The sequence below is a fragment of the Bufo gargarizans genome, chromosome 8 (assembly GCF_014858855.1).
Source record: "Bufo gargarizans isolate SCDJY-AF-19 chromosome 8, ASM1485885v1, whole genome shotgun sequence".
Lineage (NCBI taxonomy): Eukaryota > Metazoa > Chordata > Amphibia > Anura > Bufonidae > Bufo > Bufo gargarizans.
This window is the reverse complement of record NC_058087.1, coordinates 129,367,431-129,391,107: the sequence shown is the minus strand read 5'-3', so window position 1 is coordinate 129,391,107 and position 23,677 is coordinate 129,367,431. Positions and strand designations below refer to the sequence as shown.

The 23,677-nt window shown below is 43.9% G+C and overlaps 1 protein-coding gene across 1 annotated transcript in view; it reads left to right on the top strand.

The window, feature by feature from the left end:
• Positions 1 to 250: 250 nt before the first annotated feature.
• The window catches only part of ARPC1B (actin related protein 2/3 complex subunit 1B), a 96,598-nt gene continuing 73,171 nt past the window's right edge, over positions 251 to 23,677 (top strand). The window contains exon 1 of the mRNA XM_044302595.1: positions 251 to 393. The gene's annotated coding sequence lies outside the window, so the exon portion shown is untranslated. The remainder of the gene's footprint in view (positions 394 to 23,677) is intronic.

Below are 23,677 nucleotides of genomic sequence, written 5' to 3'. Positions count from 1 at the left end.
TAAAACCTTCTCAGGATCTCAAATCTGTTTTATCTGTGAGTAAAATACAAAGGGAGCACTGTTCAGAAATGTCCCTGGACCTCCTACCCCTCCCTGTTTGCTGACACAGAAGCCATTCTTTTTCTAGGAGTTTGGGGAAATTTGGTAATTTTAAACATCCAGATGTGAATACGTCTGAGCTCAGTCTAGGAAGGAGCACAACAGAGAAGGGGGAGGGAGAAAATGTTGGCTTATTTCTGGTAATTTTTTTTTTTTGCTTTAAGCACCTCCGCCCACATAAGGAAGTGGCTGCATTACTCAAAGAGGAAAAGAGAAGTTTTATGAAACTCTAACAGACTTTATACTTTGAGCTGCATCAAAATCTACAGTCAACAGACGGCACAAGAGTTGTAGGTAGGTGTAATAAGTCTAGAAATATATCTAGGCTCTGGAATAATTGTTTCCTTCTTTACTATATAACATTTTGAGTTGGTTACAGAAAAATATTTCACAGTTTATGTATCACAAGTCAAATGTTTGTTCAATTACAGTTAAGCAGCAAATATGGCATTTATAGTAAGGTTTTATATGATTTGTGCTGTCTCCAGCAGTGCTACTCAAGATATTTCCTCAGAATGTGGAGTGCTGTACCTGCACTATAGACACCACTAGCTCGAACACAGCGCACATTCAGATATCCACAGGAAGCATGGGGCATCCCTGCCTGATACTCTCTGAATCATGTGACTGCAGCAAGTCTTCCCTCCACTCCCTGCCTCAAACATTCATTTTTAATATAAATCTGTCTTATGGATGAGATGTTGCATTCCTTGAAAACAAACAAAAATTGCCCTCAAGGGAGAAAATGTATGAGAATATCTCCCCAACTACCACAACTAATTCAAATTGGAAAGACTGGTGGTAGTTATCTATTAAAACATAATGTTTATGAAATTCTGAGTTAAGAGAGCACAATCAAAAATATAGTGCTAGGTATGTGCACACCACCAACAGTGCAACAAAAATCACCAACAAAAAACAGAATATTACCATGGGTGCCCAGAGTTAACAGCACTAACCACACGGCAAAGTTACAAAACTTTGCAATCAGGTATGAATTCCACAATATGTAAGGAACGGTCTTGCCGGTAAATGGGAGTAGTCTGGATATGGTCTTGAAGTTCCAGTGGTCAATCTTTCAGCAAGGGCAGGATCCTAATAAAAACCTCTGTCCCTGGAATGCCCTGTCAGGTCTAGAAGTCCCTGATGACCTCCTAATACAGGGTCATCGACCTGACAAGGGCAGCCCCATCCGGAACCTCTTCCTAAAATATTAGAGGCCCTGGACGTCCCTGCCTCAGGATACTAATAAGTAAAGGACCCCTAGAAGCAGAATAAACCCTGCGTGTTTCGTCTACAATATTACTAGCCCTAGACTCATCGGGGATTAAGGACTGAGAAAGGGTCTACAACTAGTATATATTTAGAGGGCCAGCCACAATTAAGGTTTCCTCTTGGTCTCTGTTAAGCGTCCCACGTGTAGATGGTTTGTCACGTGATCGGAGCTTCAGAGCGCTTGTCACGTGATCGGTGTTTCAACACGTCACGTAACCTAGTTCCGATGTAGTTGGATTAGTTCAAGTTCCGGAGGCGGTACCAACCTCCGTTTACACAGCTTTCTGGCGATAATCTTATTATTTTTCCGCACAGGTTTGTTGCTGGTTATAGTAATCTCATCCACTCCCGCTATACGCGTTTCGAGGTTGCGAACCTCTTCCTCAGTAGCGGCTACTGAGGAAGAGGTTCGCAACCTCGAAACGCGTATAGCGGGAGTGGATGAGATCCTTAAAGCAACGAGACGTCTCATATTACTATAACCAGCAACAAACCTGTGTGGAAAAATAATAAGATTATCGCCAGAAAGCTGTGTAAACGGAGGTTGGTACCGCCTCCGGAACTTGAACTAATCCAACTACATCGGAACTAGGTTACGTGACGTATTGAAACACCGATCACGTGACAAGCGCTCTGAAGCTCCGATCACGTGACAAACCATCTACACGTGGGACGCTTAACAGAGACCAAGAGGAAACCTCGCGGACACCGCAATATTACCGCTGAATGGAAGCGCACCATATGGACAGCATATAAGAAGAGGGGTGAGTGATCTAACCAGTAGTGGGACGCCACGAAAGTTAGAGAAACCAACGAACATCAAGCAGTGAGTTAAACCAAACTAATATACTGCATATTACTAACCCCTGAATAACCACCACTATAATCCTCCATAGAAGTGAGACCTACAGATTTGAACCCATAAGCGGATAGAACATTGCTAAAACTCAGTATATTTAATATATCAATCGCACAAACCAGTGCGGAAGATTTTAGATATTTTTAGGAATATCTTATGACTTTTTAAATTGTACTGTCATACAATTGGGAACATTCTGCAAGGAATCATGTTTTTGCTCGGCAATTGAAAAATGTGCAATAAAAATTTGCATTACGAAAAATTTGCATTACGAAAATGTGCATATTATGCAATCATTACCTTGTCGATTTTTCAAGTAAAAAAAAATCGTAGAATATAACGAATATTTTAATTCGTGAATATTCGCCAAATATTCTGCGAAATATTGCAAATTCGAATATGATCCCTGCCGCTCATCACTAGTTATAACGACATACATGACACCTGTCATTATATTCATTCATCTATTCCCATCCTCTCGGTCCTTTTCTTTTTGTGATGAAAGTATACCACATTGATAGTTTTTAATCCATCATTGGAGGGTATTCTAATTTAAAGAGTTTCTACCACCAGATTTTCACCTATTTAGCTGTCTGACACTAGCGATCTGCTAGTGTCTGCTGTACCTAATCATGTTTATGTATTACCTTTGTCTGGAGTGGTTAAGCTGAAAAATGTAGTTTTATTGATATGCAAATGAGCCTCTAGGTGCTATGGGGGCGTCTTTTCAGCACTTAGAGGCTCCGTCTACTCACTATTTCTGCCGCCCAGCACGTCCCTCCAGCCCGCCCCCTCCTCTAGATTGACAGTCTACTTCTCTCCATCTCGGCCGAATTCTCACGCCTGCGCCGTGTGCTTCTGTATTCGGCGCAGGCGCAGTGACTGTCGGACCGCTCCCTGCGCCGGCATCTTCGGCCGAGATGGAGAGAAGTAGGCTGTCAATCTAGAGGAGAGGGGCGGACTGGAGGGACGCGCTGGGCGGCAGAAATAGTGAGTAGACGGAGCCTCTAGGTGCTGAAAAGACGCCTAGAGGCTCATTTGCATATCAATAAAACTACGTTTTTAAAGGGAACCTGTCACCAGTTTTATGGTGTCCTAACTAAGGGCAACATAAATAAGTGACTGATTCTCTTAGTAAAATGTTGGGTCACTTTCTTTAATTGACCCAGTCAATCTGCCAACATCTTGTATTGAAAAGCTCCAGCTGATAATGATGAGTCCTGAATATTCATGAGCTCCTGACTCTCCCCGCCCACCTGCTGCTGAATGACAGTTATTTTCCATATGAATCAGCAGCAGGTGGGCAGGGGAGTGGCTATAGCTCTAAATAAAAAAAAATGCTGGACTCACTGACATCACGCTGGACTCAAATAATCTCATTAGCATGCGGCATGTGGCATCTTTGTGTGTATATTATGAGGTAACCATCTGTCACACCAGTAAGTAAATACATCTAAGGTACTTTTTTGTAGTTAATGATTGTATATAATTAGTTAGATTATAATTAAATATCCACATGACAGGTTCCCTTTAAGCTTAACCACTCAAGACAAAGGTAATACATGAACATGATTAGGTACAGCAGACACTAGCAGATCGCTAGTGTCAGACAGCTAAATAGGTGAAAATCTGGTGGTAGAAACCCTTTAACATTACCCCGGCTCTGCCCATGAAACTGATGACGTCATGGGGACTTCCGGCGGAGAGGAGGGGTTTGCGTCTTCCTTGGGCGCTTTTACAGGCCGAGCGGCTAGACGCGCCGCCACACACTACACTTGCAGAGGGCAGACCATATGCTGTCCTCCAGCTGATAGAAGCAAACTGCATATATATGAACTAATAAAAAGATGATAAATTGAAACGCAAATTCCTTATATAATATGAATGAATACAGAAAAATAGTGAGATCTATAAAGCTATTCTCTAATACAGTACTGCCTTCCTGTACAAGGCAGCGCATGTGGAGTGCCATTTGCCAAGTTAAAATGTCCTTACCATTAACCTTTGATCCGCCCCTCCATTTCATTATCAGTATATGAACCAAAAATAGCCCAGTGAGTTTTCTCATATATTTTATACCCATAATCATATTGTCTCTTACTATAACCTAAGTTTGAACATGTATGGGTAATAACTCAATGCTGGCACTTCCTGTAAAATTTCTAAATGTTCATGACAACCTGTGTCTGGGAAGTAAAGCTGGAGGAGTGACTGCAACCTGCTCATCTCCCAATTCAGGAGGAACATTGAATATGTTCCCTGGAAAAACAACAAACTCTTCCAAGTTAGTAATTAAATGTGCTTGTAAAGCTTGCCCTGCCAAATTAATTGTCCCCTAACCTGCTCACATCCTACGCAGCTCCGAAGTCAGCACACAAATTCTTAATTCAGACATTCCAGTGAAGAAAGTAAGTGGCTTATGGCAATGCCCATGGGCAGTATTCACACCGAATGTTTCCAGGGTTAATGTGGACTATTATATGTACAGGTACTTCTCAAAAAATTAGCATATTGTGATAAAGTTCATTATTTTCTGTAATGTACTGATAAACATTAGACTTTCAGATATTTTAGATTCATTACACACCAACTGAAGTAGTTCAAGTCTTTTATTGTTTTAATATTGATGATTTTGGCATACAGCTCATGAAAACCCAAATTTCCTATCTAAAAAAATTAGCATATTTCACCCGACCAATAAAAGAAAAGTGTTTTTAATACAAAAAAAGTCAACCTTCAAATAATTATGTTCAGTTATGCACTCAATACTTGGTCGGGAATCCTTTTGCAGAAATGACGGCTTCAATGCGGCGTGGCATGGAGGCAATCAGCCTGTGGCACTGCTGAGGTGTTATGGAGGCCCAGGATGCTTCGATAGCGGCCTTAAGCTTATCCAGAGTGTTGGGTCTTGCGTCTCTCAACTTTCTCTTCCCAATATCCCACAGATTCTCTATGGGGTTCAGGTCAGGAGAGTTGGCAGGCCAATTGAGCACAGTAATACCATGGTCAGTAAACCATTTACCAGGGTTTTGGCACTGTGAGCAGGTGCCAGGTCGTGCTGAAAAATGAAATCTTCATCTCCATAAAGCTTTTCAGCAGATGGAAGCATGAAGTGCTCCAAAATCTCCTGATAGCTAGCTGCATTGACCCTGCCCTTGATAAAACACAGTGGACCAACACCAGCAGCTGACATGGCACCCCAGACCATCACTGACTGTGGGTACTTGACACTGGACTTCAGGCATTTTGGCATTTCCCTCTCCCCAGTCTTCCTCCAGACTCTGGCACCTTGATTTCCGAATGACATGCAACAGTCCAGTGCTGCATCTCTGTAGCCCAGGTCAGGCGCTTCTGCCGCTGTTTCTGGTTCAAAAGTGGCTTGACCTGGGGAATGCGGCACCTGTAGCCCATTTCCTGCACAGGCCTGTACACGGTGTCTCTGGATGTTTCTACTCCAGACTCAGTCCACTGCTTCCGCAGGTCCCCCAAGGTCTGGAATTGGTCCTTCTCCACAATCTTCCTCAGGATCCGGTCACCTCTTCTCGTTGTGCAGCGTTTTCTGCCACACTTTTTCCTTCCCACAGACTTCCCACTGAGGTGCCTTGATACAGCACTCTGGGAACAGCCTATTCATTCAGAAATTTCTTTCTGTCTCTTACCCTCTTGCTTGCGGGTGTCAATGATGGCCTTCTGGACAGCAGTCAGGTCGGCAGTCTTACCCATGATTGCGGTTTTGAGTAATGAACCAGGCTGGGAGTTTTTAAAAGCCTCAGGAATCTTTTGCAGGTGTTTAGAGTTAATTTGTTGATTCAGATGATTAGGTTAATAGCTCGTTTAGAGAACCTTTTCATGATATGCTAATTTTTTTAGATAGGAATTTTGGGTTTTCATGAGCTGTATGCCAAAATCATCAATATTAAAACAATAAAAGGCTTGAACTACTTCAGTTGGTGTGTAATGAATCTAAAATATATGAAAGTCTAATGTTTATCAGTACATTACAGAAAATAATGAACTTTATCACAATATGATAATTTTTTGAGAAGGACCTGTATATAATATGTAACTACCATTTATGGGGCTGCAGGCCCTGGTGTTTACCTCAAGGGCTGCCCAAAAATTCATTTTCCAAAATACAAATGTTAAAAAGTTAACAAAATGAAGAAAAACAGGGTTTATGACATGTTGCATATGGAAATGGACACAAATAAGAATTGTTAAATAGGGGCTGTGCAAAGGTGTCAAGGTTTCATGAAAAGACAGCATGTTTTACTATATATTTTTTGCTTTCATTAGGTATATAGCTCCTAAACAGTGTGAATGGAGCCAACGTGTATAGGACACTGAACTATGGCTCAAATGTTATATCAGGGACCAACTTCAACTCACACCTGGGATTTACTCAGAAATCTGACAAATTGCTATCAAATGTTGCAAAAATGAATTGCAATTTTGTCACAGCAATGCTATTATAAAGGGATTGTCCTAAGGACGACACATCTACAGAATATGCGATAAGTGTTTTATCCCTGGGGGCCCCATTGATCACAAGAACAGGGATCCTGTGTACCTCATTTGAATGAAGTGGCAGTCAGACATGCATGCAACCTCTTCATTCAAAGTCTGAGACTCATAAGGATAACCATGTAAAGCACTCAGCTATCATTACGAGTTTCATAGACTCAGATTTGAGCAGCATCATGCATACGTGATCATCGTTCCATTCAAATGGGGGACACAGGACCCCCATTGTCATGATCAATAGGGGTCCTAGCGGTGAGACCCCCAGCAATCAGTCACTTATCAACTTTCCTGTGGATAGATGATTTGTCAATTTTGTGTTGCCTGTTTAAGGATAGACTACTTCTGTGCCCCGCAAACTCGCATTTTTAAAGAAAGTGCCCATCTCTGTAACAGTTTTTCCCTCTTAGAAAATTGACATTGAATAATCTTCACATGGTTGATGTAGATGACGTTACCGTACTACAATGTTTGAAAAGGAAGTTTAATCATTAAATATACTTGGCCTGGCCATGACCATTGAAACTTACCGTACATTTTTCATAAGGGTTCTAGACAAGGGAGTGGGAAACTAATTCTGTGATAAGGAAGTGGTTGTCTGACTTTCACATTACTATCATCCTGGTCTTGTAGATTATACCAATTATGACATGTTGAGCGCCATCAAACATGAGGGTGGGGGTATTAACTTCCTCCCATGCCAGTTTTCTGGAGTAAGTCACACACCTTGTGTTTGCAAATGTATTAATGTGCAGGGGATATCATAGATGGAGGATATTTGTTCAGACAAAAATACACTACTAAATACCTGTCTTCCCCTCTGCACCTCTGATACAGGAAAAGGGATGAAGCAACATGCAAACAGTTTTTTCTTATGTTTCATAAAAAATGAAATAAATGACCGTTAAGGGGGAATGCCCACCCTTTACTGTTAATAACATTTTTTTTAAGTAATACTTTCCTAGTCCCGTTCCTTCAATGATGGGAGCACTTCCTGGGCTCCCCAGCAGGTACATTGTGCCTGCTGGGCTCTGTAGGAAGAATCCACGGCCAGATTTAGCAACTGGGGGATGATTCCTGGCCTGTGCTCTCCTATACAGTCCAACAGACATGATGTGTCACAGCATTAGGCCTGCAGAGGATCACTGACTAGTGAATGGCGTAGCAGAGAGATGACAGCCCCCTGATTCACCATTACATTCAACTGTCTCTGCATCCTCAGGACACAGACACAGTTGAAATCGGAACATACCTCAGCCATTCAGGACTGTGGGACAGCCACCAAAATTTAGGACTGTTCTGCTGGATCTGGGACAGTATGCATGGAGTTATAAGAATATATGCTCCAGAATTGTTATTACAAAGGGGGTGCAAACAGTTCCTACAACGGACATGTCAGGAGAGGTTATGAGTAGGGATGAGCGAACTCGAACTGTATAGTTCGGGTTCGTACCGAATTTTGGGGTGTCCGTGACACGGACCCGAACCCGGACATTTTCGTAAAAGTCCGGGTTCGGGTTCGGTGTTCGTCGCTTTCTTGGCGCTTTTGTGACGCTTTCTTGGCGCTTTTTGAAAGGCTGCAAAGCAGCCAATCAACAAGCGTCATACTACTTGCCCCAAGAGGCCATCACAGCCATGCCTACTATTGGCATGGCTGTGATTGGCCAGAGCACCATGTGACCCAGCCTCTATTTAAGCTGGAGTCACATAGCGCCGCCCGTCACTCTGCTCTGATTAGCGTAGGGAGAGGTTGCGGCTGCGACAGTAGGGCGAGATTAGGCAGATTAACTCCTCCAAAGGACTTGATTAACTGATCGATCTGCAGCTGTGGATCATTGAGCTGCTGATCCTCAATTGCTCACTGTTTTTAGGCTGCACAGACCGTTTGTCAGTCTCATTTTTCTGGGGTGATCGGCGGCCATTTTGTGTCTTGTGGTGCGCCAGCACAAGCTGCGACCAAGTGCATTTAACCCTCAATGGTGTGGTTGTTTTTTGGCTAAAGCCTACATCAGGGTGAAGCTGTCACACCAAGTGCATTTAACCAGCAATAGTCTGTTCATTTTTTGGCCATATACAAAATCAGGGGCAAGCTGCGCCTGTCACCAAGTGCATTTAACCCTCAATGGTGTGGTTGTTTTTTGGCTAAAGCCTACATCAGGGTGAAGCTGTGACACCAAGTGCATTTAACCAGCAATAGTCTGTTCATTTTTTGGCCATATACAAAATCAGGGGCAAGCTGCGCCTGTCACCAAGTGCATTTAACCCTCAATGGTGTGGTTGTTTTTTGGCTAAAGCCTACATCAGGGTGAAGCTGTCACACCAAGTGCATTTAACCAGCAATAGTCTGTTCATTTTTTGGCCATATACAAAATCAGGGGCAAGCTGCGCCTGTCACCAAGTGCATTTAACCCTCAATGGTGTGGTTGTTTTTTGGCTAAAGCCTACATCAGGGTGAAGCTGTCACACCAAGTGCATTTAACCAGCAATAGTCTGTTTATTTTTTGGCCATATCCCAGTCTAATTCTGTCACTAAATCCATACCGGTCACCCAGCGCCTAAATACTAGGCCTCAAATTTATATCCAGCTAAATCTGTCCCTAGTGCTGTAGCTGGGCGAGTTATTTAGTGTCCGTTCAAGCACATTTCTTGTTCTGGGTTGAAATACAATTCCCAATTTAGCAATTTCATAATTTAGTGGTTCCTGCTATATCAGAGCTATTTGAAATCTATCCCAAAAAGGGTATATAATATTGAAGGTGCACATTGGGTCATTCAGAATAACTTCACACACACCCGCTACTGTGTATTTCCAAGTCTAATTCTGTCACTAAACCCATACCTGTCACCCAGCGCCTAAATACTAGGCCTCAAATTTAAATCCCTCTAAATCTCTCGTTACCGCTGTACTGTTGTTGCTGGGCAAGATATTTAGTGTCCGTCAAAGCACATTTTTTGTTCTGGGTTGAAGTACAATTCCCAATTTAGCAATTTCATAATTTAGTGGTTCCTGCTATATCAGAGCTATTTGGAATCTATCCCTAAAAGGGTATATAATATTGAAGGTGCACATTGGGTCATTCAGAATAACTTCACACACACCCGCTACTGTGTATTTCCAAGTCTAATTCTGTCACTAAACCCATACCTGTCACCCAGCGCCTAAATACTAGGCCTCAAATTTAAATCCCTCTAAATCTCTCGTTACCGCTGTACTGTTGTTGCTGGGCAAGATATTTAGTGTCCGTCAAAGCACATTTTTTGTTCTGGGTTGAAGTACAATTCCCAATTTAGCAATTTCATAATTTAGTGGTTTCTGCTATATCAGAGCTATTTGAAATCTATCCCTAAAAGGGTATATAATATTGAAGGTGCACATTGGGTCATTCAGAATAACTTCACACACACGCTTCTGTGCATTTCCAAGTCTAATTCTGTCACTAAATCCATACCGGTGACCCAGCGCCTAAATACTAGGCCTCAAATTTAAATCCCTCTAAATCTCTCGTTACCCACCGCTGTACTGTTGTTGCTGGGCAAGATATTTAGTGTCCGTCAAAGCACATTTTTTGTTCTGGGTTGAAGTACAATTCCCAATTTAGCAATTTCATAATTTAGTGGTTTCTGCTATATCAGAGCTATTTGAAATCTATCCCTAAAAGGGTATATAATATTGAAGGTGCACATAGGGTCATTCAGAATAACTTCACACACACGCTTCTGTGCATTTCCAAGTCTAATTCTGTCACTAAATCCATACCGGTGACCCAGCGCCTAAATACTAGGCCTCAAATTTAAATCCCTCTAAATCTCTCGTTACCCACCGCTGTACTGTTGTTGCTGGGCAAGATATTTAGTGTCCGTCAAAGCACATTTTTTGTTCTGGGTTGAAGTACAATTCCCAATTTAGCAATTTCATAATTTAGTGGTTTCTGCTATATCAGAGCTATTTGAAATCTATCCCTAAAAGGGTATATAATATTGAAGGTGCACATAGGGTCATTCAGAATAACTTCACACACACGCTTCTGTGCATTTCCAAGTCTAATTCTGTCACTAAATCCATACCGGTGACCCAGCGCCTAAATACTAGGCCTCAAATTTATATCCCGCTAAATCTCTCGTTACCGCTGTACTGTTGTTGCTGGGCAAGATATTTAGTGTCCGTCAAAGCACATTTTTTGTTCTGGGTTGAAGTACAATTCCCAATTTAGCAATTTCATAATTTAGTGGTTTCTGCTATATCAGAGCTATTTGAAATCTATCCCTAAAAGGGTATATAATATTGAAGGTGCACATTGGGTCATTCAGAATAACTTCACACACACGCTTCTGTGCATTTCCAAGTCTAATTCTGTCACTAAACCCATACCTGTCACCCAGCGCCTAAATACTAGGCCTCAAATTTAAATCCCTCTAAATCTCTTGTTACCGCTGTACTGTTGTTGCTGGGCAAGATATTTAGTGTCCGTCAAAGCACATTTTTTGTTCTGGGTTGAAGTACAATTCCCAATTTAGCAATTTCATAATTTAGTGGTTTCTGCTATATCAGAGCTATTTGAAATCTATCCCTAAAAGGGTATATAATATTGAAGGTGCACATTGGGTCATTCAGAATAACTTCACACACACGCTTCTGTGCATTTCCAAGTCTAATTCTGTCACTAAATCCATACCGGTGACCCAGCGCCTAAATACTAGGCCTCAAATTTAAATCCCTCTAAATCTCTCGTTACCGCTGTCCTGTTGTAGCTGGGAAAGTTATTTAGTGCCCGTCAAAGCACATTTTTTGTTCTGGGTTGAAGTACAATTCCCAATTTAGCAATTTCATAATTTAGTGGTTCCTGCTATATCAGAGCTATTTGAAATCTATCCCAAAAAGGGTATATAATATTGAAGGTGCACATTGGGTCATTCAGAATAACTTCACACACACCCGCTACTGTGTATTTCCAAGTCTAATTCTGTCACTAAACCCATACCTGTCACCCAGCGCCTAAATACTAGGCCTCAAATTTAAATCCCTCTAAATCTCTCGTTACCGCTGTACTGTTGTTGCTGGGCAAGATATTTAGTGTCCGTCAAAGCACATTTTTTGTTCTGGGTTGAAGTACAATTCCCAATTTAGCAATTTCATAATTTAGTGGTTTCTGCTATATCAGAGCTATTTGAAATCTATCCCTAAAAGGGTATATAATATTGAAGGTGCACATTGGGTCATTCAGAATAACTTCACACACACGCTTCTGTGCATTTCCAAGTCTAATTCTGTCACTAAATCCATACCGGTGACCCAGCGCCTAAATACTAGGCCTCAAATTTAAATCCCTCTAAATCTCTCGTTACCCACCGCTGTACTGTTGTTGCTGGGCAAGATATTTAGTGTCCGTCAAAGCACATTTTTTGTTCTGGGTTGAAGTACAATTCCCAATTTAGCAATTTCATAATTTAGTGGTTTCTGCTATATCAGAGCTATTTGAAATCTATCCCTAAAAGGGTATATAATATTGAAGGTGCACATAGGGTCATTCAGAATAACTTCACACACACCCGCTACTGTGTATTTCCAAGTCTAATTCTGTCACTAAACCCATACCTGTCACCCAGCGCCTAAATACTAGGCCTCAAATTTAAATCCCTCTAAATCTCTCGTTACCGCTGTACTGTTGTTGCTGGGCAAGATATTTAGTGTCCGTCAAAGCACATTTTTTGTTCTGGGTTGAAGTACAATTCCCAATTTAGCAATTTCATAATTTAGTGGTTCCTGCTATATCAGAGCTATTTGGAATCTATCCCTAAAAGGGTATATAATATTGAAGGTGCACATTGGGTCATTCAGAATAACTTCACACACACCCGCTACTGTGTATTTCCAAGTCTAATTCTGTCACTAAACCCATACCTGTCACCCAGCGCCTAAATACTAGGCCTCAAATTTAAATCCCTCTAAATCTCTCGTTACCGCTGTACTGTTGTTGCTGGGCAAGATATTTAGTGTCCGTCAAAGCACATTTTTTGTTCTGGGTTGAAGTACAATTCCCAATTTAGCAATTTCATAATTTAGTGGTTTCTGCTATATCAGAGCTATTTGAAATCTATCCCTAAAAGGGTATATAATATTGAAGGTGCACATTGGGTCATTCAGAATAACTTCACACACACGCTTCTGTGCATTTCCAAGTCTAATTCTGTCACTAAATCCATACCGGTGACCCAGCGCCTAAATACTAGGCCTCAAATTTAAATCCCTCTAAATCTCTCGTTACCCACCGCTGTACTGTTGTTGCTGGGCAAGATATTTAGTGTCCGTCAAAGCACATTTTTTGTTCTGGGTTGAAGTACAATTCCCAATTTAGCAATTTCATAATTTAGTGGTTTCTGCTATATCAGAGCTATTTGAAATCTATCCCTAAAAGGGTATATAATATTGAAGGTGCACATAGGGTCATTCAGAATAACTTCACACACACGCTTCTGTGCATTTCCAAGTCTAATTCTGTCACTAAATCCATACCGGTGACCCAGCGCCTAAATACTAGGCCTCAAATTTAAATCCCTCTAAATCTCTCGTTACCCACCGCTGTACTGTTGTTGCTGGGCAAGATATTTAGTGTCCGTCAAAGCACATTTTTTGTTCTGGGTTGAAGTACAATTCCCAATTTAGCAATTTCATAATTTAGTGGTTTCTGCTATATCAGAGCTATTTGAAATCTATCCCTAAAAGGGTATATAATATTGAAGGTGCACATAGGGTCATTCAGAATAACTTCACACACACGCTTCTGTGCATTTCCAAGTCTAATTCTGTCACTAAATCCATACCGGTGACCCAGCGCCTAAATACTAGGCCTCAAATTTATATCCCGCTAAATCTCTCGTTACCGCTGTACTGTTGTTGCTGGGCAAGATATTTAGTGTCCGTCAAAGCACATTTTTTGTTCTGGGTTGAAGTACAATTCCCAATTTAGCAATTTCATAATTTAGTGGTTTCTGCTATATCAGAGCTATTTGAAATCTATCCCTAAAAGGGTATATAATATTGAAGGTGCACATTGGGTCATTCAGAATAACTTCACACACACGCTTCTGTGCATTTCCAAGTCTAATTCTGTCACTAAACCCATACCTGTCACCCAGCGCCTAAATACTAGGCCTCAAATTTAAATCCCTCTAAATCTCTCGTTACCGCTGTACTGTTGTTGCTGGGCAAGATATTTAGTGTCCGTCAAAGCACATTTTTTGTTCTGGGTTGAAGTACAATTCCCAATTTAGCAATTTCATAATTTAGTGGTTTCTGCTATATCAGAGCTATTTGAAATCTATCCCTAAAAGGGTATATAATATTGAAGGTGCACATTGGGTCATTCAGAATAACTTCACACACACGCTTCTGTGCATTTCCAAGTCTAATTCTGTCACTAAATCCATACCGGTGACCCAGCGCCTAAATACTAGGCCTCAAATTTAAATCCCTCTAAATCTCTCGTTACCGCTGTCCTGTTGTAGCTGGGAAAGTTATTTAGTGTCCGTCAAAGCACATTTTTTGTTCTGGGTTGAAGTACAATTCCCAATTTAGCAATTTCATAATTTAGTGGTTCCTGCTATATCAGAGCTATTTGAAATCTATCCCAAAAAGGGTATATAATATTGAAGGTGCACATTGGGTCATTCAGAATAACTTCACACACACCCGCTACTGTGTATTTCCAAGTCTAATTCTGTCACTAAACCCATACCTGTCACCCAGCGCCTAAATACTAGGCCTCAAATTTAAATCCCTCTAAATCTCTCGTTACCGCTGTCCTGTTGTAGCTGGGAAAGTTATTTAGTGCCCGTCAAAGCACATTTTTTGTTCTGGGTTGAAGTACAATTCCCAATTTAGCAATTTCATAATTTAGTGGTTCCTGCTATATCAGAGCTATTTGAAATCTATCCCAAAAAGGGTATATAATATTCAAGGTGCACATTGGGTCATTCAGAATAACTTCACACACACGCTTCTGTGCATTTCCAAGTCTAATTCTGTCACTAAATCCATACCGGTCACCCAGCGCCTAAATACTAGGCCTCAAATTTATATCCCGCTGAATTTGAATACAATACATTGGGCCAAATAATATATTTGTTGTTGTGGTGAACCATAACAATGAGAAAAACATCTAGTAAGGGACGCGGACGTGGACATGGTCGTGGTGGTGTTAGTGGACCCTCTGGTGCTGGGAGAGGACGTGGCCGTTCTGCCACATCCACACGTCCTAGTGTACCAACTACCTCAGGTCCCAGTAGCCGCCAGAATTTACAGCGATATATGGTGGGGCCCAATGCCGTTCTAAGGATGGTAAGGCCTGAGCAGGTACAGGCATTAGTCAATTGGGTGGCCGACAGTGGATCCAGCACGTTCACATTATCTCCCACCCAGTCTTCTGCAGAAAGCGCACAGATGGCGCCTGAAAACCAACCCCATCAGTCTGTCACATCACCCCCATGCATACCAGGGAAACTGTCTCAGCCTCAAGTTATGCAGCAGTCTCTTATGCTGTTTGAAGACTCCGCTGGCAGGGTTTCCCAAGGGCATCCACCTAGCCCTTCCCCAGCGGTGAAAGACATAGAATGCACTGACGCACAACCACTTATGTTTCCTGATGATGAGGACATGGGAATACCACCTCAGCATGTCTCTGATGATGACGAAACACAGGTGCCAACTGCTGCGTCTTTCTGCAGTGTGCAGACTGAACAGGAGGTCAGGGATCAAGACTGGGTGGAAGACGATGCAGGGGACGATGAGGTCCTAGACCCCACATGGAATGAAGGTCGTGCCACTGACTTTCACAGTTCGGAGGAAGAGGCAGTGGTGAGACCGAGCCAACAGCGTAGCAAAAGAGGGAGCAGTGGGCAAAAGCAGAACACCCGCCGCCAAGAGACTCCGCCTGCTACTGACCGCCGCCATCTGGGACCGAGCACCCCAAAGGCAGCTTCAAGGAGTTCCCTGGCATGGCACTTCTTCAAACAATGTGCTGACGACAAGACCCGAGTGGTTTGCACGCTGTGCCATCAGAGCCTGAAGCGAGGCATTAACGTTCTGAACCTGAGCACAACCTGCATGACCAGGCACCTGCATGCAAAGCATGAACTGCAGTGGAGTAAACACCTTAAAACCAAGGAAGTCACTCAGGCTCCCCCTGCTACCTCTTCTGCTGCTGCCGCCTCGGCCTATTCTGCTGCTGCCGCCTCGGCCTCTTCCTCCGCCTCTGGAGGAACGTTGGCACCTGCCGCCCAGCAAACAGGGGATGTACCACCAACACCACCACCACCACCTCCGTCACCAAGCGTCTCAACCATGTCACACGCCAGCGTTCAGCTCTCCATCTCACAAACATTTGATAGAAAGCGTAAATTCCCACCTAGCCACCCTCGATCCCTGGCCCTGAATGCCAGCATTTCTAAACTACTGGCCTATGAAATGCTGTCATTTAGGCTGGTGGACACAGACAGCTTCAAACAGCTCATGTCGCTTGCTGTCCCACAGTATGTTGTTCCCAGCCGGCACTACTTCTCCAAGAGAGCCGTGCCTTCCCTGCACAACCAAGTATCCGATAAAATCAAGTGTGCACTGCGCAACGCCATCTGTAGCAAGGTCCACCTAACCACAGATACGTGGACCAGTAAGCACGGCCAGGGACGCTATATCTCCCTAACTGCACACTGGGTAAATGTAGTGGCAGCTGGGCCCCAGGCGGAGAGCTGTTTGGCGCACGTCCTGCCGCCGCCAAGGATCGCAGGGCAACATTCTTTGCCTCCTGTTGCCACCTCCTCCTTCTCGGCTTCCTCCTCCTCTTCTTCCACCTGCTCATCCAGTCAGCCACACACCTTCACCACCAACTTCAGCACAGCCCGGGGTAAACGTCAGCAGGCCATTCTGAAACTCATATGTTTGGGGGACAGGCCCCACACCGCACAGGAGTTGTGGCGGGGTATTGAACAACAGACCGACGAGTGGTTGCTGCCGGTGAGCCTCAAGCCCGGCCTGGTGGTGTGTGATAATGGGCGAAATCTCGTTGCAGCTCTGGGACTAGCCAATTTGACGCACATCCCTTGCTTGGCGCATGTGCTGAATTTGGTGGTGCAGAAGTTCATTCACAACTACCCCGACATGTCAGAGCTGCTGCATAAAGTGCGGGCCGTCTGTTCGCGCTTCCGGCGTTCACATCCTGCCGCTGCTCGCCTGTCTGCGCTACAGCGTAACTTCGGCCTTCCCGCTCACCGCCTCATATGCGACGTGCCCACCAGGTGGAACTCCACCTTGCACATGCTGGACAGACTGTGCGAGCAGCAGCAGGCCATAGTGGAGTTTCAGCTGCAGCACGCACGGGTCAGTCGCACTACAGAACAGCACCACTTCACCACCAATGACTGGGCCTCCATGCGAGACCTGTGTGCCCTGTTGCGCTGTTTCGAGTACTCCACCAACATGGCCAGTGGCGATGACACCGTTATCAGCGTTACAATACCACTTCTATGTCTCCTTGAGAAAACACTTAGGGCGATGATGGAACAGGAGGTGGCCCAGGAGGAGGAGGAGGATGAGGAAGAGGGGTCATTTTTAGCACTTTCAGGCCAGTCTCTTCGAAGTGACTCAGAGGGAGGTTTTTTGCAACAGCAGAGGCCAGGTACAAATGTGGCCAGCCAGGGCCCACTACTGGAGGACGAGGAGGACGAGGATGAGGAGGAGGTGGAGGAGGATGAGGATGAAGCATGGTCACAGCGGGGTGGCACCCAACGCAGCTCGGGTCCATCACTGGTGCGTGGCTGGGGGGAAAGGCAGGACGATGACGATACGCCTCCCACAGAGGACAGCTTGTCCTTACCCCTGGGCAGCCTGGCACACATGAGCGACTACATGCTGCAGTGCCTGCGCAACGACAGCAGAGTTGCCCACATTTTAACCTGTGCGGACTACTGGGTTGCCACCCTGCTGGATCCACGCTACAAAGACAATGTGCCCACCTTACTTCCTGCACTGGAGCGTGATAGGAAGATGCGCGAGTACAAGCGCACGTTGGTAGACGCGCTACTGAGAGCATTCCCAAATGTCACAGGGGAACAAGTGGAAGCCCAAGGCCAAGGCAGAGGAGGAGCAAGAGGTCGCCAAGGCAGCTGTGTCACGGCCAGCTCCTCTGAGGGCAGGGTTAGCATGGCAGAGATGTGGAAAACTTTTGTCAACACGCCACAGCTAACTGCACCACCACCTGATACGCAACGTGTTAGCAGGAGGCAACATTTCACTAACATGGTGGAACAGTACGTGTGCACACCCCTCCACGTACTGACTGATGGTTCGGCCCCATTCAACTTCTGGGTCTCTAAATTGTCCACGTGGCCAGAGCTAGCCTTTTATGCCTTGGAGGTGCTGGCCTGCCCGGCAGCCAGCGTTTTGTCTGAACGTGTATTCAGCACGGCAGGGGGCGTCATTACAGACAAACGCAGCCGCCTGTCTACAGCCAATGTGGACAAGCTGACGTTCATAAAAATGAACCAGGCATGGATCCCACAGGACCTGTCCGTCCCTTGTCCAGATTAGACATTAACTACCTCCCCATAACCATATATTATTGGACTCCAGGGCACTTCCTCATTCAATCCTATTTTTATTTTCATTTTACCATTATATTGCGATGCTACCCAAAGTTGAATGAACCTCTCCTCTGCCTGTGTGCTAGGCCTAAATATATGCCAATGGACTGTTGCAGTGGTGGCTGACATGAAGCCTGATTCTCTGCTATGACATGCAGACTAATTCTCTGCTGACATGAAGCCAGATTGTCTGTTACGGGACCTCTCTCCTCTGCCTGGGTGCTGGGCCTAAATTTATGACAATGGACTGTTGCAGTGGTGGCTGACGTGAAGCCTGATTCTCTGCTATGACATGCAGACTGATTCTCTGCTGTCATGAAGCCAGATTGTCTGTTACGGGACCTTTCTCCTCTACCTGGGTTCTGGGCCTAAATTTATGAAAATTGACTCTTACAGTGGTGGGTGACGTGAAGCCTGATTCTCTGCTATGATATGAAGACTGATTCTCTGCTGACATGAAGCCAGATTGTCTGTTACGGGACCTTTCTCCTCTGCCTGGGTTCTGGGCCTAAATTTATGAAAATTGACTCTTACAGTGGTGGGTGACGTGAAGCCTGATTCTCTGCTATGATATGAAGACTGATTCTCTGCTGACATGAAGCCAGATTGTCTGTTACGGGACCTTTCTCCTCTGCCTGGGTTCTGGGCCTAAATTTATGAAAATTGACTCTTACAGTGGTGGGTGACGTGAAGCCTGATTCTCTGCTATGATATGAAGACTGATTCTCTGCTGACATGAAGCCAGATTCTCTGTTACGGGACCTCTCTCCTCTGCCTGGGTGCTGGGCCTAAATTTATGACAATGGACTGTTGCAGTGGTGGCTGACGTGAAGCCTGATTCTCTGCTATGACATGCAGACTGATTCTCTGCTGACATGAAGCCAGATTCTCTGTTACGGGACCTCTCTCCTCTGCCTGTGTGTGTGCTGGGCCTAAATATATGCCAATGGACTGTTGCAGTGGTGGCTGACGTGAAGCCTCATTCTCTGCTATGACATGCAGACTAATTCTCTGCTGACATGAAGACAGATTCTCTGTTACGGGACCTCTCTCCTCTGCCTGGGTGCCGGGGCCTAAATATCTGAGAATGGACTGTTCCAGTGGTGGGTGACGGGAAGCCAGATTCTCTGCTATGGAACCTCTCTCCAATTGATTTTGGTTAATTTTTATTTATTTAATTTTTATTTTAATTCATTTCCCTATCCACATTTGTTTGCAGGGGATTTACCTACATGTTGCTGCCTTTTGCAGCCCTCTAGCTCTTTCCTGGGCTGTTTTACAGCCTTTTTAGTGCCGAAAAGTTCGGGTCCCCATTGACTTCAATGGGGTTCGGGTTCGGGACGAAGTTCGGATCGGGTTCGGATCCCGAACCCGAACATTTCCGGGATGTTCGGCCGAACTTCTCGAACCCGAACATCCAGGTGTTCGCTCAACTCTAGTTATGAGTCATATTTAAGAAGGCCATACACTAAAGATTTCAGTTGCCCAAAAAGGCCAATTTTAGTCCCTTTTCTGTCTTCTGTGTCATTTTGTGGTGTGAATAATCATGAAAAACACTGGTGTTCAGAAATGCTGTTCTGTTCTGTTTTTTGTTTGCCAAGGGCAATACTTAAAAGTTGTTCAGGAAATCTAAAGAAGCCCAGTCATACACAGATCAAGAGATTGCAATTTGCCGTTTACATATGATGTTATTTAGAAATAGGCAGCTTTAGAGTCTTTATCCTGGAAGAGGCCGATACGGCTATATTCTGAGTATGCTCCTTGTGTTAACTAAATATACTGATATATAAGTAAGTGATATATAAGTGTCAAAAGAGATTTTTTTTTCCAGCAGTACAGAATGAAGAAGGTGCTACAGAACAATTAGATGATTTTTCCCTTCTAAATTCATCTGCGCTGCTAGCCACTCGACTGTGCAGAGACTAGCAGCACAGCCTCATTTACTTAGGGCAGTAAGGTGGTAGAGCCTTTATTCCCCAGTTGGTTAAAAGCAATTTCCCAGGTGTTTAACATTTACAAGCTCTACTCAAGATAAATCAACACTTGATTGGTGAGGGTCCCACACCCAGCACCCTTGTCGATCAGCTCTTTGAAGGAGCAGCTTACCAATAACAGAATTATCCATTGGATAGCAGTTGTACTTGGTATTGCAGTTTAGCCCCACACACTTGAATGGGACTGAGATGTGCCTATGCCATGAGACCAATGAACCAATTACTCCAGTGAACGTTTCCGGCAGAGATTACAGTGGGATCCTTATTATGGGATGATCCAGATGATTTACAGCATAAATGCAGCTGTTTTTTTCAGGCAACCGGATCATCTCTAACTAAAATGTAAATGCAGCCTCTTCAAGCAGCTGATTGGCAGGGATGCCAGGTGTCAGTATCAGATATTGATTACCTATTCTGAAGAGGTCATCAGTATTAAAGACCGGGAAAACCCCTTTACTTTACACTCCTGCTGTTTTAGGGGTACATAGGCTATTTTATAATAGTGACAAACAATTATTATGTGCTTTTCTCACTGGGATTAAAAGTGCAGGGATAGTTGTGTGGCTGTCACGGATGATGTTGCAGATAGCTGGAACTTATGAATAAACGTCTGACTGGCTTGATCCAAAAATAAGGTCCCAAGTCCCAAGACTGAGCATTATCCCTGAGCAGCGAGAGGATGATCCCCATCCTCTGCTCCTCATCACCAGAGGAATGGGGAAGTAGGCGAAAATGGAGTTTGCAAACCTCTCTAAAGCAAACAAAATTCTCACTACCCCCACAGAACGTATCCAGAAGCAAGATCTTAGGCTCGGAACAAACTCCATGAACGCCAGCAGAACCGGTCACCTGAAACTGAGACACAGTTTTACGGAGATCTGCTACCTCCAGCGAAAGACCTTGCATGCTGTCAATCAAGGCTGAAACCGGATCCATGCTTAAGACGGTTATGGCGGTTTATAATGTCCCGGGTTAGGTTTGCAGATAGCTGGAACTTATGAATAAACCAGCGACTGGCTTGATCCCAAACTAAGGAGCTTATAGGTAAGCCCTATAAAACCCTAAGAGCTCTCCCTGACTGCTATGCCCATGCAAGGGTCTCAATGGTAGACGATTACATGCCCATGTACCTAAGACTGTGCAACACCTGAAAACCCTATAATAGTGAGGGGACACGACCACCGACTCCCTGCACTTAATACGGACGGAGCAGAAACAGACGAAAAGAGAGCTCATAATACCAAAAATATATAAATTTTTATTATCATATGTTAAAATAACAGAAAGAAGGAGAAAAATAGATAAATACATAAGATGCCGTGAAGCAAGGTGATGAGGGCGGAGAAAAAGCAGAGCGCCACCCTGGGAAGAAAGACGCACACGGGAAGAAACATAAAAAAATCAAGTCATGTCTAACATGGGGGAAAAGGGAATCTTGGGTACAGTGCCCAACCCATGGAATGAATATAAGATGGTAAAAATGTAATATCAGGTAGAGCAAGGTCAGCTCCCGCATCCCCACTGGAAACAATTGCAACCGCATATGATGGAAGTAAGTGGCATGAAGGGCAAAGTGCGAGTGGGCACAAATAACCACACAACCAGCGGGGGGCAGGGGGGACCAGAGCTCACCTGAAAGAACCGTGTGCAAGAGGACCCAGGGTGGCGCTACCCCAACGCGCGTTTCGGCGTGCCTTCGTCAGGGGGTAGCGCCATCACTGTGAACCGGATTTAAATAGACACTCTTAGCCAATGAAAATAAGTACTTACTCGTCCCCCAGGTGTACATGTAATGTAGGCGCGCAGTAATCCTGGTGTTCCGCATCCGGCCGCCCCACAGCCGGCGTCCCGCCGGCACGCCCACACCATGTGACTAAGTCACATGATCGGGCGGCTATGACGTGAGGACGCACGGGTGAGAGGCGCCGGAGGCAGTACCCAGGATGACGCGCGCACACATGACAAAGGGGGGGAGGAGCATGGAAGGACCAGCGAATAACATAAAGAATAACCCTTTCATTTTAAAATCAGTAACCAGGCCATAGCAATAGATATTACTCTAAATGTGCCGCATCAGAGCATCAGTGCGGCATATGTACCTCATAACAGTATATATATATACATATACAAGAATTGATAGTAAAGTACAAATACAATACAATACATGATGGAAATTATATATCTATTGTATACATATAAATAGTGACAAAATTAATGACATCAATACCAAATACATGTGGCAACATGATTATGGATACCAAACATGATTGCAATCAAATGAGATTAAAACGTGTTACTTATTATCTGAGTCGAAAAATAATAAATATATAAATAAGTGATTAAATTAATATGTGTGGTGGTGCAAATAGAGAACTGAAACAGTTCGTAAAATTCATAGAAACTACGAAAAAAATGTGTGGCATATGTGATCACTAATAATCACACCCTGGTGCAGTGGAAAAAAGGGTAAAAAAGAAAAAAGTGGGCCTCAAATAAGAAAGGGTGGGGGGGGGAAAAAGGGGAGGCCACTATAATTGAGTATTGTCATATCAATACCAATAGTGTCAATGTAAGAAGCAGCGCTCGTGTCAGCACAAAAATGAATATCTATGGCTGAAGCCAGAGAGAGTGAAATACAAATAAAATGCTGGGTGTAGAAGAAGAAAATAGATAAGGAGTGGGGACATGTGTAAGGAGATGACCAGTCAATATAAATAATGGCTATGTCACTAGATCAATCCCACAGACATAACACACTAAAGAGGAAAAACAATAATAGCATCATGTTGGGAATAATCCGTTCTTAAGGGAATCAAATAGACATAAAAGCGCTGGGTATCCATCAATTGGGCGGCTAAAAGAGAGAAGGAAGAGAAAATAATGAATGATAAAATGTGAAAATATGGAAGACTCATAAAATATGAATCAATCAGATTCATACGGACGGAGTCAGGGTCACCTAGAATCGAGCCAGCAAGGAAACACAATACATGAAAAGACTTATCTGAGTAAACAGCAGCAGCCTCCAGCAGTGAACACTTCATCCAGGAAGTAGCATAAACCGCAAAGTTAGGCAGTATGGGAGGGAATATAAAGGGAGAAGATTAGTCTAAATAGGTGACATCTGGGAGATGGAAAGGAGATGACAAAGTGAAACCAAAACAAATACACATGATGCAAGAGGTAGAGAAGGACGTCTGCCAGACCTTCTCACAGAACTGGTGGTGACAGTGGCTCGAGTGACTCCCTGGGAAGTCAGTGATGCCATATAGGTACTCGACCCCAACACACAACAATT